The sequence below is a fragment of the Neofelis nebulosa genome, chromosome 5 (genome assembly GCF_028018385.1).
Source record: "Neofelis nebulosa isolate mNeoNeb1 chromosome 5, mNeoNeb1.pri, whole genome shotgun sequence".
NCBI classification, from domain to species: Eukaryota; Metazoa; Chordata; class Mammalia; order Carnivora; family Felidae; genus Neofelis; species Neofelis nebulosa.
In genome coordinates, this window is record NC_080786.1 from 133370997 (window position 1) to 133385746 (window position 14750).

The 14750-nt window shown below is 37.9% G+C and overlaps 1 long non-coding RNA gene across 3 annotated transcripts in view; it reads left to right on the plus strand.

The window, feature by feature from the left end:
* The window catches only part of LOC131512718 (uncharacterized), a 61090-nt gene that overhangs the window by 28531 nt on the left and 17809 nt on the right, over nucleotides 1-14750 (plus strand). The window contains exon 2 of one of the 3 annotated variants that reach the window (XR_009262266.1): nucleotides 5207-5310. The exons of the other annotated variants lie outside the window; for them this stretch is intronic. This is a non-coding gene — a long non-coding RNA (uncharacterized LOC131512718). The remainder of the gene's footprint in view (nucleotides 1-5206; nucleotides 5311-14750) is intronic. 3 annotated transcript variants of the gene reach the window in all.

Genomic DNA, 14750 nt, shown 5'->3' on the forward strand with positions numbered 1-14750 from the left:
GTGATTTGGTAAAAGAGAAAAAGCATGCATTGATTTGGCCTGTCATAGTTGATCAAGAAACAGCTTCATAGAGGTAAGGCCATTTGAACAGGGCCTTGAGTGATATATAAAACTTTGTTGGATGATGATGGGTAGATATATGACAGATAGATAGATGATAGTAGATAGATAGATGATAGTATGGTAGTAGATCGATAGCAAACATCATAGATAACATAGAAGATTGGTGGGTAGGTAGGTGGGTAGGTAGATCACTTACTGTAAGTTATGAGTCAAGTATTCTTCTAAGAGCTTTACAAGTATAAAACCCATTTAAACTTGTCTTGATGGATAATAGTGTCTTATTAAGAAAGAAAGATGGATAGTAATTAGTAGGGTGGTACTAATAGGGTGGTAATTGTAAGGGAAGATTGCCCTTAGGATGGGAAAAACTCCTAAATTTGTAAGCTGAGAGAGAAGAGGCAGCAGAGAGTAAATGTCTGATTGGAGAAAGAAGAGTTGGGGGACAGATGGAACATGTACTAGAGAAAAACAAGAGGGGTTGAATCTAATTACGGACAAAAGTTAGACTTGGTAAGTGGATAGGTTTAAATACAGAGATGATTTCAGGCAGAGGAGAGGCCAGGGAAATAGATGGCATTAATTTCAGGTGTTTTACTTTACTGAGGCTGTATATAGCTAGGGCAGATGATGGAAGGCACATAGGAAAAATTTGGAGCAGCCTCTCTGGGTAACATGACAAGGAACAAAGTAGGGTGAAATAAGATGGCTGTGTAGAATGAGGATTCACTGAGTTTAGAAACCACGAATTATATAGCGATGGCAAGTGGCACTATTAAGTGACTTTCTCAAGCATTGCACAGCAGCCTACAGTGGAACCGAAGTTGATGTTTCGGCTTGCACAGTTGCTGAGAGCTGGATATGTGGATCCATGTGAAGGTCATGCTGGTCACATTTTGGTATTTTTGATTGCTGCTTTAAGGTTGGGTAAAGAGCCAAGTAAAGCCAAGAGAAAGGATAGAATCATGGGTCAAAGCAATATGAATAGAGGGTATGAATACTAGACCGAGAGCAAGGAGACCTGAGTTCCAACCCTCCCTCCACTTTCTAGAGGGTTGACCTTGGGTCATCTCCCTTAATTTCTTGTCTTTATAACAAAAGCATTGAAGAAAATCAGGTCTCAAACTTGGTTATACGTAGAATGACCTGGGGAAATTAAAAAAAATATACTATTCTTGGTCCCTGTCTTCAAACAATTAAATTATATTGGGAGTGAAAAAAAATATTATTTTTGGGGGGGGGCGCCTGAGTGGCTCAGTTGGTTAAGCATCCGACTTCTGGTCGGGTCACGAGCTTATAGTTCATGAGTTGGAGCCCCGCATCAGGCTCCTCACTGACAGTGTGGAGCTTGCTTGGGATTCTTTGTCTCTCTCTCTCTCCCTTTCCCTCTGTCTGTGCCTCTCTCTCTCTTTCAAAATAAATAAGTAAACTTAAAAAATATATATATTATTTTTGGTCCCTATCTTAGAGCAATTAAATCAGATTTTTTTGTTTTGTTTTTGTTTTAAAGCATGCCATTTGATTTACTTTCTACCCCATTTTTTTGAGGTATAATTGGCATATAACATTGTGTAAATTTAAGGTGTACAAGGCGATGATTTGATATATGTATATACTACAAAATAATCACTGCAGTATGGTTTGTTAATGCATTTATCATCTCAGTTACCTTTTTTGTTTTGTAGTGAGAATTTTTTTTAAGTTTATTTATTTTGAGGTGGGGGCAGAGAGAGTGGGAGAGAGAGCATCCCAAGCAGGCTCCATGCTGTCAGCTAAGGGCCCAGCATGGGTCTTGATCTCACAAACCATGAGATCGTGACCTGAGCCAAAATCAAAAGTCAGACGCTTAACTGACTGAGCCACCCAGGCACCCTTGTAGTGAGAACTTTTAAGATTTATACTCTTAGTCACTTAAGTATACACTACATAACTACAGTCATCATGCTGTACATTAGATTCCCCATTCATGTTAGAACTAGAAGTTTGTACCCTTTGATCATCTTCACCCATTCTCCCCAGTTCCCACCCCTGTCAACCACCAATCTATTCTCTGTTTCTATGCATTTGGCTTTTTGTTTTTTTAATTTTTTTTCGTTGTTGTTGCTGTTGTATATTCTACGTATAGGTGAGATTATATAATATTTCTTTATCTGTTTGGCTTATTCATTTAGCATAATGCCCTCAATGTCCAAACATGTTATTGCAATGCCAGGTGATTTCTATTGAGCAGCCAGAGTTTAGAACCACTAGGGTAGATGATCTCTAATATTTCTTCTCTGTTCTACTTGACTAGAGGTTTCAGTGAAGGCAAAAGCAAGCTCAGTTATAGTGAGTGAGTGAGCATGTGGGAAAGATAGGTCAGAAAGTGAAATTTCAAGTTGATGATGAAGTTTGGAGAAAGGCCCTCCACACAAGTGGTCCACATTACCTAGTGTTGAATTTTGTGGTGGCACAGAAAGAATTTTTTTTTTTTTTACCGAATTTCTGTTAGGGCCACTGTGCAAGGAGTCCATAGAATAAATGCCATAGTCAAACAGTTGATAACACATGGGTTCTAGCCTGTGGTAATCTCAGCACTTACAGACCAGGCTAACATCATTGGGTCACCTTGGGCTAAGCTCAACTGACACTGATAAACTCATAGAACTTTGTCAGCTATTAATTCCTTTCATGCTTTCATTGGCTGTCACCCTTTAGTCTAGAATGCAGGCTCTTCAGGCATTTCTTTCTTATTTTCTTCATCCTGCTCTGTGCTTTTCCTCTCTGAGTCATCTTTTCATTGCTTCCCACTGCTGACCTCTCTCACAACCCTTTCTACTGCTTTCTGGAAATATTCTATTCTCTACAACATCCGTGATCTCTTCACGGAACTCACTGTATTCTTGTTCTAATGTAAACTTGGCTTTTCCTTGACATCATAACTTGTCAGGCAGCTTTCTTTAAAGATGCTAGCCATTCTTTCTTCATTTGTATCTCGGGGCCCAGAAGTGATATTCACTTAGACTTTCATTGTTACTTCCAAACCTTGATTCTCCAATCATGCCCCAAAAGCCCTCTTTCTTTGAGTTGTACGATACCCCACTCTAACACCCACTACCCTACCTCAATTATTCTGGTCACTTCCACGTTTCTGAGGGCTATAACAAATGATTCCTCATCAAAAAGAATGTGAAATGAAAATTGTCTTCCTCTTATGTCTTCCAGTCCCCCACTGCCCTCTGTCTGAAAGGAACTATCATCAATTTTTGGATATTCTTTCAGAGATATTTTATGGAAATAGAATCATATGCATACATATGTGTATGTATGTATGCATACATACAGGAGAACCAACCATGTGATTAGAGGGTTGGCACTTTCAGTCCCATCTCCTTGACCTCTGGAGAGGAGAAGGGGAACAAAGGTTGAATCAATTACCAATGACCAATGATTTCATCCATTATGCCTATATAATGAAGACTCCATAAAAATCCGAAAGGAGTTGGTTCAGAGAGCTTCCAGGTTGGTGAAACAGAACTCTTCCATGTGCCACCATGCTGGGCCCCAAACTCCACTAGAACAGAAGATCCTTTGTTTGAGACCTTACCCTATATATCTCTTTATCTGCTTGTTGATTGTATCCTTTAATATCTCTTGTAATAAACTGGTAATCTTGTGGGTAAATGGGTTTCCTGAATTGTGTGAGCTGCTCTAGCAAATTAATCAAACCTAAGGAGGGAGTTGTGGCAACTTGAATTTATAGCTGGCCAGTCAGAAGCACTGTTAGCCTGAACTTGTGATTGGTATCTGAAGTGGAGGGTAGTCTTGTGGGACTGAGCCCTTAACCTGTGGAATCTGATGTTATCTCTGGGTGGTGTCAGAATTGAGTTGAATTGTAGGACACCTAGTTGGTGTCAGAGGCTTGATTGGTGGAGTGGGAAAAAACCTCACACATTGGAACTGGGGGCAGAACCCTTACCTATCTTTGTAGTGTTTTGTTGCAGATTTTTACATTATAAGGAAAATAGACCTCTACTGATATATGAATTGAAATATATTTTTTCCTAGTTTGTTGAATGGTCATTTTGGTTTTGGTGTTTGTTGTGTAGAACAATTTTATTCATATGTGATTTACCAATCTCTCCATTTTGCTATTTATATTTTATATCATGCTTATACTTTTCCTATTTTGAAATTGATTTTAAAAATTCCTGTGCAACATGGTGACCATAGTTAATAATACTGTATTGCATATTTGAAAGTTGTTGAGAGTAGATCTTGATCTCATCACATGCACACCAGAATTTTGTAAACATATGTGGTGATGGACATTGACTAGACATTGTGATCATTTTGCATTATATAAAAATACCAAATCATTATGTGGTACACCTGAAACCAATATAATATTTTATGTCAATTTTACTTCAATTAAAAAAAAAGAAAGAAATTCACAATAGTTTTGGTAGAAAAATACTTGAAATATATTTTATTATTATAAAAATTGAATTGAGGAGCTTCTCAATATTCCACTTAATGTGAATTTTGTCAATAAGTGTCAACTAAGAAAAAATTTTGTTTCTTCCAGTACTTCAGTTTTTATGTGAAAAGTTTTGGTCTGGGGCACCTGGGTGGCTCAGTCAGTTAAGCGTCTTGCTTTTGACATCAGCTCAGGTCATGATCTCATGGTTCATGAGAGATTCAGCCCTGCGTTGGGCTCTGCACTGTAGAGTGGAGCCTGCTTAGGATTCTCTCTCCCCTCTCTCTCTACCCTCCCCCACTGCCTCTCAAAACAAAAAAAGTTAAAAAAAAAAAGTTTTCATCCGTATAAAATCCTAGTCCTTCTAACTCCTGCCACCATCTTGAATCACTTCAGTGCTAATAACCTTTTCAACCTCCCAACCACCACGGTCCTTGCTGTCTTCTCTCCAACAGCCACTTCTCTTCCCACCACTTAACCACCATATCCTGGAGCTTCTCATCCCCTGTGAGACCCTTCTCTTTTACTGAAAACTTAAACCTTTCCCATTCCACTCCCTCATCACAGTCCCTTACCCTTTTATGTTTCTTGCAGTCCTAATTTGACTACATATTCATAATAGTTTTCTCAAGACCTCTGACCTCTACTGCCTCCTTTTTTTCTCATATTGTCTGTCTCTCCTCCTAGGCAGGACCACATAATGACTTTCATGAGACCTAGGGATTTTTGCCTTGATGGGCCCCTTTCTCCATTAAAAAAAGGAAGAAAAATTACAATTGCACTTATAAAAGGTAAATATAACAGTTTCTTTGGCTTAAAAAGTTTATTTTTTCTTCTGATTCTGAAAGAAATTAAAATATTTTTGTGGACCTAGACCGTGTGCCTAAAGTATTAGTAGGCTCTTGCTTCCAGGTACTGATTTACTGCTTACCCAGTTTCTCAGCACCACCTTCTGCTCTCTTGGCCCCTTGCTTTTCTGATTATCTGCACTGCTAAACCTCAAACCTGTATGAATCTTTTGCATGATGCTAGAGAAAAATCATAAAGGGGATTGATGCCATTACAGATTTAGGTCTATGACATGAATTGAGCCCTTGACAGTGTTTAATAATTTTCTACATGACTCTGATCAATTATCTGTGTCATTTATATTAGCGCATATTAGCTATTTCAAATCATTTTGCATTCTACTCAACTAAGAGGAAATAAAGCTTGAACTCTCTTACCTCCCCATTGTTTTATGTTCTGATTAGCCTTGACTAGGCTTAAGATTTAGTGGCTTAAAACAATTCTTTTTCTCCAGTTGTTCTGTGGGTTGCTGGGTAGTTCTCATTTTGGGTGTCTCATGTGATTGCAGCTTGACCAAAGATAGTCAGCCTGGCCTATAGACAGTTGAAGATTAGACTTGGCTGGATGCCCAAGATGTCTCTCCCACAAGGCTGGCAACTGTTGTTGGTTGTAAGCTAAGAGCTGGGCTGGGGATATTGAGCAGAGCACCTATGTGGGACTAGCCTCCAGTGGCTCTGTGTGCCTGCTCACAGCATGTTGTCTAGGTCTGAAAGGGAATGTCCCAAGATCAAGTATTCCCAAATGTGGTCAGAAGTGCTAGAAGTCCCAGAATGTCAGTTCTACTGCATTCTGCTGGTCCAGCAAGTCATTAAACACAGCCTAGATTCAAGGGTAAGACCATCTTTTGATGAGGGAGTGACACGGTTACATTATTAAAGGACATATGGAAAGAAAGTGTAATCTGCCACATCTTAATACAAAATTAGTTACCTCTTTCCCCATTTTTATTTGCTTCGTTCCCATCCCATTCTTTATATCTTTTCATGACTGATCTTTTAACATAGCCTGTTCTTAGCCTTCTCACCTCTTCAGAGACCTCATTTTATCAGGTATCTTCCCTCTGTGTGTTCAGTCTTTCCCTCTACTGGTTGCTTTCTTATGAATATCCTCAATTCTCACTCTTAAGAATAATTAACTTTGGATCTATATTCTGCCACAGATAAATGTCTTATATATTTGTTTTAATGTGTAAACACAATGTTTGAAAATTTGATCTATCCTTATTGATTTAATCTTTCTGACCTTTTATTCATTGCTCAATCTACTGGAAATTGGATATGGACTACCATCCCTACCACCATGTTGAAACTATTCTTTTTGTTACTAAAGACTTCCTAATTGCCTAATCTAACAGGCACTTTAAAATCTTTAAACTTTTGGTAGTGTTTGAAGATATTGATTACTCCCTTGTTCTTGAGACTATTCATGGGCTTTTATGAATACTTCTTTACTGATTTTCTTTCTTTTCTTTTTTCTTTTCTTTTCTTTCTTTTCTTTTTTCTTTTCTTTTCTTTTTTCTTTTCTCTTCTTTTCGAGAGAGAGAGCATGCACAAGTGAGGAAGAGGAGCAGAGGGATAGAGAATCTAAAGCAGGGTCCACACAAATGCAGGGCTCAATCCGACATCCCTGGGATCATGACCTGAGCCAAAATCAAAGGTCAGTTGCTCAACTGACTGAGCCACCCAGGCACCCCTCTACTGGTTATCTGTATGACTTCTTGGAACAATATAAGTGCTAAAGTCTTAGAGAATGAAAGTAATGAATAGGGTAGTATTGAGGCTGTGTTGTTGTTGTTGTTGTTGTTGTTGTTGTTGTTGTTTAAGCTGGAAACCACAGTCTGGAAGAAGAAAACAGCAATTCTCTTGTAGGTTTAGGACTTGTAGAAGGAAGCAGCCCTTACTGGAATTGACTGCAAGGGAAGGAATCTGGAGAAGGCTAAATTTCAGTTAAGACAAGAAGGTGAAAGAAACCTTAGATAAGAACCTACCTTGACATAACAATTATGGTGAAGTCATGTTAGTATGAGGAGACAGCACTATAAATGCATCTGAAATAAAATTTGTTTCAAACTAGCAGTGGTAGTACAAACCATTTACCATGGTTTCCAAGTTACTATTCTAGAATAGATACGGTATAGTTAATGCATAATCAATTAATTATGGCTTGTCTAGAAAGACTACTAAAATTCCAGACGATAGTGCTTGATTATGTACTTATTCAAGAATTTTAATTAAGTGGAATTAATTCACTTAATGATGTAATGAACATAATGATCTTAAGAAGAACTTACAGTCTGACCTCCCCTAGCTGGAGAACAATTGTCCCAGAAGACTCGTTTTAGTACTGACTTATACTTGCTCGTATAATCAAGTAGTCAGTCAGATATACACCTCCTTGAATTTAATTTATATACCATTTTCTTCTTTATTTCCTATCTAAAATGGTAAGAATTTAAAGAGCAGTTAGTTGTTAATTACAGTAAAATCATATTTCAAATTACCATGAATTTGCTTTGAAATGTGGGAAAAAGACTTTCAGTGTTGACCATGATAGACTGAAATTCAAAAAGAATAAAAGCAAAAATGTACCATAATTGCTGCTGAAACAGAAGCTATTGATTTCTTCCCCATCATCTTATCAAACAGACAGTGAAAGGAGAAAAATACAAGTTCAAAGGGACCAGCTACTCAGGTATTGGGCAGGAACTTCGAGTGAAAATTTCACCCTCATTAAAAACATTTAAAGGAACCAACTTGTCTTCATGTAGGAATCATTATTCTCAGTTTGAGTTCATGCTCTGGAGTCTTTCACCTTTTCAGAAGGGTGCATTCTGTGCAATTCTAAGAAGTGCTTCTTTAATGGGAGGGATTTATGTTAAGTTAGTTCAGGAGAGGTAGACAATTGTGGAGCCTTTTTAATGGACTACAAAAGACTGTCAAGTAATTAAATAGATTTCTTTTCCTTTAGACTGTTCCACGGTTTTAAAAACACTCCACTGAGCATGTAAAATCAATTTCCATTACTGGCCTTGACCTTTGCAGTTTTATAAACATGTTTTTCCCTGGGTTTGGAATGTGGTTCAAAGGCAATAGTAGAAGACTGGAGGATAAGATAGGTCATTGTAATAAAAGTTACTGCTTTTACAATGAAAATCTTTTCACACAGGCATTCATTCAACTGTGTATATTATAAATATAATTATGTAAGTATCTGCTTCTCTGTGTTTATATTGTATATGCATATGTGCATTTATATTAGAGGCAGGATTTTTATTTTATTGCTCTGTAATTAAAAAAAAAATCTTTGTTTTCGCTGCTCGAGGTATTTTTCCCTTTCCCATTCCAAGAAAGTAGCCAAACCATTGTGTTCCTTTGCCCCAAGGGCTTTGGGTTGCTGAATGGAAAGCAGATGTTGCCAGAGGACAGCTTCATTCCTTTTTTTTTTTTTTTTTTTTTTTTTTTTTTGGTTTTGTTTTGAAAGACTAGATCCATTGTGGGGACCCATTCTCTTCTCTGGAGAGAATAAAGATGAGGGCTTTATTGGGGGTGTGGTATCCGGGGTGGAAACAGAACTGGATATAGGTAAGCAAATCCTTGAGTTCAGCAGGAGGAAGGGGGTTTAGGTGGTTTCCAAAAACGGTAGCACAGGTCCTACTTGTTAACTCCCAGTTGGGTGGATTGCTATAGGATGCTAGGGAAGAGGGGCTCTAGGAGCTATGGCCAGGAACTGAGATGACAGAGACCTTTGTTCAAGTTGTGAGTACAACTTCCTTCAGGGACAAATCATGTGACCTTGGACAATGAAAATATCAGTGGGGATCAGTGGAGACCATAAGCCAGTATGTTGGAGTGCAGAAGACATCCTCACTCCCAACCTTTGTATCAACTGGAAATGTGAATGGAGGAGGTCAGTCCAGAAATGACTGAAATGGAATTTCCTGCCAGCTGATTGGTACTCTAAGCAGCTCAGTTGCATTTAAACAAAATAAAGAAATGTGCTGTCTTACACTCAGAATTATGGTGAAATTTTCACTGTCCTTTATTTTCCCCACACTTTAAGATAGCAATTATTAAACTCACTTTGCAGAGTTGTTTTAGCATTAAATTAGATGACATGTACAAAGTGACTATATCAAATCATCTATGTTCAATAAATTTTCACCAGGAAATATTCATATGTGTACATACTGTTGCAAGAATAGAATCAGGTGCTAGGTTTTCAAAGAAGTACAAGACTTCCCAAGGATTTTATTATAATTAGAGATGCAGATTAAGTATATAGGACTATGTAGAAGTACTAGGTTTATATCTCTAAGCAAGAAATGCAGGCAGTTGAAACATGGGGAGGACCAGAGGAAAATTGAATGGAAGAGTTTGGAAGCAAGAATCATGACACAGAACAGAAAACCTACAGGAAACTTAGAAGAGAAGATGGCAACTTTAGGCATGAAGGGAATTTGAGTATGATGCCATCACTGGAAAATTTCACCAAGATATAAGTAGTTATTCATACAATATTTGGACAGTAGGTTTAGATTTTTTTCCCTGTGCCTTTTTCCCCCTCAGTTTTTTAAAAATCAAAGCTATAGGTGCACAAAGCTTAAATAATAAAATAACAGGATAATACAAACCACCACCACCACCAACAAAAACAACTTTAGTCTCTCTCATCCATTTCTCTTTACCCAGAAGCAACCACGTTTAGCTCTTTTATTTTTTCTTGGGTATATGACCTTCCTTTTTGTAAATAATATTTTTATTCTTGATTTTTTTTTATTTCAGTCATTATCTATTGATATTAATATATCCCATTTTGGAAGATGATGATTTTTCTTTAGTCCTCATGCCTATACTTCACTCTGTCATATGCTTATTTTTTTTTGCTCCCCACATTTCTTCTATAGTTATTTCGTAATTTGGGTTGGAGAAAAATTATTGCATTATTATTATTATGATAAATGCTATTATTCACAGCTATGCCTTGTAGAATGTAATGATTAATACAAGTATGATTATTCCTCCCACTCACAGCTATGTTTTTCCTGGACTAAATAATTGTCCTGAAATTGTTTAAAATTAGTTTTCTATGTATTTCTAACTGCAACTATCTGCCAGTTGCTTAAATCTCTTCTTGGTATGTTCAGACACATACGTTATTCTGGCTTTGCATATCCTTGAAGCACCCTAACCTGCCCTAATGTAGAAAGGCTATCTTCAGGGCCTCTCCACACCTATGACCATGGGATTGCTCTTGATCAGGATCTTGTAATTTCTTCTACCTCTCTCACCTGTAGAATTCCTGATTCCAGAGTCTTATGTCTTCCTTGTTTTTGGTCTACCCGCTGTGGAGCATAGCTTTTAAGTGATTATCTGACAGAGGGTACAGGTAATGTAAAATTTTTGATACACTGAGTATCTGAAAACATCCTTATTCTTCCTCATACTTAACTGACAGTTTGGCTGAATAGAGACATCTGTTGAGAAATATTTTTCCTTAGAATTTTTAAGGTGTTGGTCTTCTACTTCCAGTGTGCTGCTGAAAAATCCAAAGCTATTCATATTCTCCATCTTTTTAGTGACCATCTATCCCCAGCCCCCCACCTGGAAGCTTGCCTTTGTCCCAGTGTTTTAAGATTTCACAATGACATGACTTTGGTGTGGTTTATTATCAGCCATTGCCTGGGTACTCTGGATTCTCTTTTAGTCTGCATACTTAGGTCATTCTGTTCTGGGAAATACACTTGAAATGTTTCATAAGTAACTTTCTCCCTTCATTTTCTCTGTGCTGTTTCTTGGGAACTCCTTTCATCTAATGTTGACCTTGTGAATTTGTCCTCTAATTTTCTCATTTTTTTTTCTCCTCTTTTCCATTCTTTATCTTTTTTGGCTCTGCTTTCTGAGGGATTTCTCCAGTTTTTATCTTCTGACACTTTTATTGAGTTTTCATTTATGCCATTGTTATTTTTTAAATTTCTAATATCATATGTTTATTTACTGATTTTTTTAAAACAGGCTATACTTGTTTCATTGAAACAGAGTCTTCTCTTACCTCCATGAAGATGTCAGTAACAAAATGTTTTCTTCTCTTATATTGTCTGATTCTTCCAGTTTGCTTATACTGTAACTGTATTCTCTGTTTTTTGTATTAAAGATGTCTTAAGTATCTGGTGATCCTTTGCGTTTGCACGTATTTAAGAGTGTGGCACACTTAGAGTGTGATAGCAGAGATTGCTGGCTTTGTTGTAGGGAGATCTGTCTGGAAGAGTGCTATCTAATATAACTGTATTCAATGATGCGCATGTTCTATATGTACACTGTCCAATATCATAGCCACTATGTATCAATCACTAGTGCCACTGAGGAACTGATGCTTAAATTTTACTTAATTTAATTAATCAAAGTTTTAGTGTAAATCATTACAAGTGACTAGTAGCTACTATATTGGACAATATAGGCCTATGGTTTCTCTTTGAATTTTTTCCTTAATGAATTCAGTTGGATTCATTAGAGAGAGAACTTTTTTTTTTAAGTTTATTTATTTTGAGAGAGAGACAGAGAGAGAGAGAGTCAGGAAGGGGCAGGGAGAGAGGGAGAGAGAGAGAAACTCAAGCAGGTTCCAACTGTCAGCACAGAACCTGATGTGGGGCTCAAACTCATGAACCTTGAGACCATGACCTGAGCTGAAATCAAGAGTCAGCCCCTTAACCAACTAAGCCACCCAGGTGCCCCTAGACAAAGATCTTTGAATGTTTTTCTGGAAGGTTAGGCTTTGATTGCTACCATTCTGAGAGCCACATAGAGATGGAGGACTGGGGGCAGGGATGATTTTCATTCCCAATATGCCAACAGCCACCTATTCTTAATTTTGTGCTTAGTATTGCAGCACCCCCCAACTCTCCCAGAGTTCTCTGGCTTAGCTTTTCTAGAAGATAAACTTATAGGCTTTTGTTGTGGGTAAATAGGGGATTTGAGGCTCTAACTGTGTCTTCTTCTTGGTTCTACCTTCAGCGCTATTTCCAGAGCTGTCTAGTGCCATCAGTTCCCAAAACTTGTTTGTAATCAATGCTTCTCAGCTTTCCCCCTCCCCCCCCCCCCCCACTTTTTGATATTATGTCTTTCCTCATACTTTGTCCTTATGATTTGATGTTTTGGAAAAATAATATTTATCATGTTTTAGTGGGATTTCAGAAAAGTATAAAAAACAAATGTGCATGTTCAGTCATCATCTTTACTCCACAGTTAAGTTGTTTCATATGTGGGTTGTCTTTGCCCATTCAGGCTGCTATAACAAAAGTACTGTAGACTGACTTAAACAACCAACATTTATTTCTTGTGGTTTTGGAAGCTGAGAAGTCCAAGATCAAGGTGCTGGCAGATTTGGTGAGAACACTAATCCCATTGATGAGAGGCTCCACCTCATGACCTAATCACCTCCGAAATGCCCTACCTCCTAATATCATCACTTTGACGGTTAGGATTTCAGCATATGAATTTGGGGAAAAGGATTATCTACAATGTCATCCAACTATTGTTAATTTAGAAATCATACCTCCCAGAATAATTTCAAATTTATAAAATGTTTTTGCATAAAAAAAAATAAACTCCATCAGCTGACTTCTATAAGCATTTTAAACATCTACTGAGACTGAATCAGGATAATTGAATAGGTCTCCCATAACAGGAGAGACTTTGATCAGGTTCAACTATTAGGTAGATTTTTATCTCTAAGAAAAAAATTGGCTAAAACTATACCATCTATTCAAATATATGTAATTAACTTTTTGAATTAATTAAACAGGCCCCCCTGTAACAGGAAAGACTTTGTAAAGACTCAAATACAAGACAATTCCTTCTATTTCTTTGGGATAATTTTTGAGAAAGCATCATTTATATTCAAGTTAATATTGTATTTAGGCAAATCTATATAAAATATAAAGCATGGGTGTAACCTAGTCAGCACTAGTGTGTTTTCTTTCCTTGTCTCCCAATGAGCAGAGGTCAATAATGATGGTTCGATATTTGTGGGGGTGCATATTCAGATTACCATGATTTGCAGAAAATAAAGTAATATTTTTTGTTCATCCATATTTATGGAATTGGGCATAAGCCCAACATATATTTAAAAATTTTTTAATGTTTTTTAATTTTATTTTTGAGAGAGAGAGTGAGACAGAGCATGAGCAGGGGAGGGCCAGAGAGAGGGAGACACAGAATCCGAAGCAGGCTCCAGGCTCCGAGCTGTCAGCACAGAGCCCAATGCGGGGCTGGAAACCACGAACCGTGAGAACGACCTGAGCTGAAGTCGGACGCCCAACCGACTGAGCCACCCAGGCGCCCCAAATATTTAAAAGAATATATGACAAGTGAGGTCAGTAGAGTCATGGGCAGAGTAAACCATTTAACTTTATAAAGTAATGTGGGGTTGTTTTTTTTTTTATGTTTATTTTTGAGAGATAGAGAGAGAGAGAGAGAGAGACAGAGTGTGAATAGGGAAGGGTCAGAGAGAGGGAGACACAGAACTGGAAGCAGGCTCCATGAGCACAGAGCCCAACACGGGACTCGAACTTACAGATTGCGAGATCATGACCTGAGCCCAAGTCGGATACTTAACTGACTGAGCCAGCCAGGAGCCCCTAAAATGATATGTTTTAAACTTATTTCAGTTTGGACCTTATATGGAGTTGGATGATTTATTTCTGCTCCTCATTTTCTAACTCTAAGATGACTTTCCTTGCAAAATAAAGATGGTCATTCATCTCCTATCCACTACAGGTAAGGCCAGTCAGGGTCCATGCTTAGAACTTCCAAAGTGCTCTGGTCTTCTCCAAGATTGTGACCTTGGGGCATAAGCCACCAGAGCTGGCTGGTTTTGCTAACATGACCTTTGGATGCTAAAATGAACCCCTTTTCAGTATATTGCTCTTCTGATTTTGTTAAATCTGGAATTTGACTTCTGTGTAAATCTTAGTGGTCAAGAAATCACACTTGTGCTTGTTTTTCTGTTTAGTGCTTAAAGCCAGCACCCCACCCACGTTGTTCTGCCTTTTCCATAAACTCTTACTCTACCTCAAATCCGTACCTCACAGTTAAATATCTAATTCTACAGTGTGTGGTTGGTACTTTGCTTCAGATAGTCCTTACTCCCTGTCTGCTGCTCTCCCCTTGGCATCTAACTAAATTGTGATGGTTCAGAAGACAGGAGTCATGCTTGATAGGTCTTTGTAACCTCCACAGTGCCACATATGTGGAGGCATTCAGATTATGCTTTATTTTACCATGATACAGAACTGTGATGTGTGCCACCACTTATCTTGTACATCCTCTGTTCCAAATGCCGTGGAGGCGCTTTACATATTATTTTGCATCCTACATAGATCCTGCAA